Raw genomic sequence first — 2,465 nt, 5'->3', positions numbered from 1 at the left:
TTGGTGTAATATTTTATTAGTATCTATAATAAAAATATTTAAAAAAAAAAATTTTATACATAATTTTATTTTGATATTTGTATTTTTTGTAAAATATTGTAATTTCATTATAGAATTATTTTATAACAAGTATTATTAAATAATGACACAAATTGTAAAAATATATATTCTGACAAAAATAGTATTTTTATGTTCATGTTAATGTTATTTAACCCAATTTGTAAATTGGTGTAGTATTTAATTAATAATCATAATAATATAAAAATGCAATGATTTATATTTTCTTCCGATTTTTATTTGTATATACTTTTAAAAATATATAATTGATTATATTATTATTTATAACAATTTAGTATTAAAAATGATAAATACATTTTATAACATCATGATTCAAATAATAAATAATATATATTCAGACAAAACAATAATTTTAACAAAAAAATTGAATAATTTAGTGTTATAAATGCTAAATATATGCTATATATTCTGACAACATTCCAACATTAATGTTATTTAAGTAATTTATTTTTTTCTGCTTTTTATTTACCTTTTATTTTATTTTGATATTTTTATTTAAAAAATATAATTGATATATAATTATTTTATAGCAATTTAGCATTATACATTATACATGTATTTGATAAATTCATGATACAAATAATAAATATTAAATGATGTAATATTTGATCAGTAACCATAATAACATAAAATTAAATAATTTATCAATTTTATATAATTTTTTATAACAATTTAGTATTATAAATTATAATTAATTATGATGAAATAATGGTACAAATCAATAATAATATGTATTATGACAAAAGTAATATTTTTAAATGAAAATTGATGTAATATTATTAATAGTAACAATAATAAAATAACAATTAAATAATTTATTATTATTATTAATTATTTTATCATTTTATTTATTATTTTATAACAATTTATTATTATAAATGATAAATAAATATGATAAAATAATGATACAAATCATAAATAATATATAGTGTGACAAATGTAATATTTTTAATGACAATTTGTGTAATTTTTCATTAGTAACAATAATAAAATAATGAAATAATTAGTTTTTTTAATATAGACTATAAAATGACTAAAAAAACAAAACAAAATTACTAAAACTTTTGAAATACATTTGAAAAAATATATATTTAAGAAACTTAAAATACTTAATATTTAGTTGAAAATAAAAGTAATAAAAGTTTGAATAAAAATGATAAAAACTAAATATACAAATTAAAAAATTATAAAAATGACTAAAATACACAACAAAATTTCTATTGTAATTAAAATTAAATTAAAATTAAATCCAAAAATATGAAAATAAAACCTGTACATTTTAAATGTACAATTAAACAAAATAATGTATTTAATTGTAATGATTAAATATTTTTTTATTTTATGTTCTTTTATTTTGTTTTTATTCTATCATTCTTAACATTCTCTTCAAATAAATGATTTTATTATTTTACTTATTATTTTACAACAATGTAGTATTACAAATGATAAATAAATATTATAAAATAATGATAATAGTAGTAAATAATATATTTTCTGACATTTGTCTAAACTTATTGTTAAAACTAATCCAAATGTCATTCTCATTTGAGTCATACGAATACTTGCAATGTTCGCATGTGTTGTCCCTTTTGTCTCTGGAGGCATGTTCTGTTAATATTTATTACAGTGGGAACTTTTAGAGCATGCATGACTGGGAAAAAAGCCAGATAATGAAATATGTGTGGAGCAGATCAGTTCAGGAATCTTACATAAGCTTGGGGTCTGTAAAATGTCCCAGCTATGATTTTTAACATGCGGCTGCTGCTGCTGCTTTGAATTGCAAAACATTAACTGATTCAAATAAGCCACCAATGATTTGTATTTGAATCTTATGGATAATAGAGGAGATGATATTGCAGATAAAGCTCAATATCAGTCTGGATTTGGGTGTGATGAACAATGTAAACAGCAGCGTATGGCTGATGCGCTCAACTGTCTGATGTTGACCCACTTCACGTCCCCTTTGACAGACGCCATCAAATATTAATGTCCGGTTTAAGCAGCTTATAGCTGGCGGAGACCCCTGACTATAGTTCAACCACAATAAATTCAAGTCAGAAACATTCATGCGGTTTTCCCCAAACAATGTGTGTTGTTAAAACTCTATAGAGTTTAATTCAGATGAAGGTTAGAAAAAACAACACAACCGGCTGGTGAGTGTTTCGTGGAAAGTGTATGAATAATACATCAACTCTTGCTGTTTGTGTGAGTGTGGAAACTTAGAAGACACACGTTACAATGATACACTGTTCTTTACATTCAAAACTTCGATTCCCTTAGCTTTTGATTCCATTTTATTATAGTAATAAATATAATTATACTTTACACATAGTAGAGATTATTCATTTGAAGCCACTAGTGAAAAAGCTACTGAAATGTGCTAGTAT

The sequence above is a fragment of the Garra rufa genome, chromosome 14 (assembly GCF_049309525.1).
Source record: "Garra rufa chromosome 14, GarRuf1.0, whole genome shotgun sequence".
Lineage (NCBI taxonomy): Eukaryota > Metazoa > Chordata > Actinopteri > Cypriniformes > Cyprinidae > Garra > Garra rufa.
The sequence above is the reverse complement of the archived record's forward strand: the minus strand, read 5'-3'. Positions refer to the sequence as shown.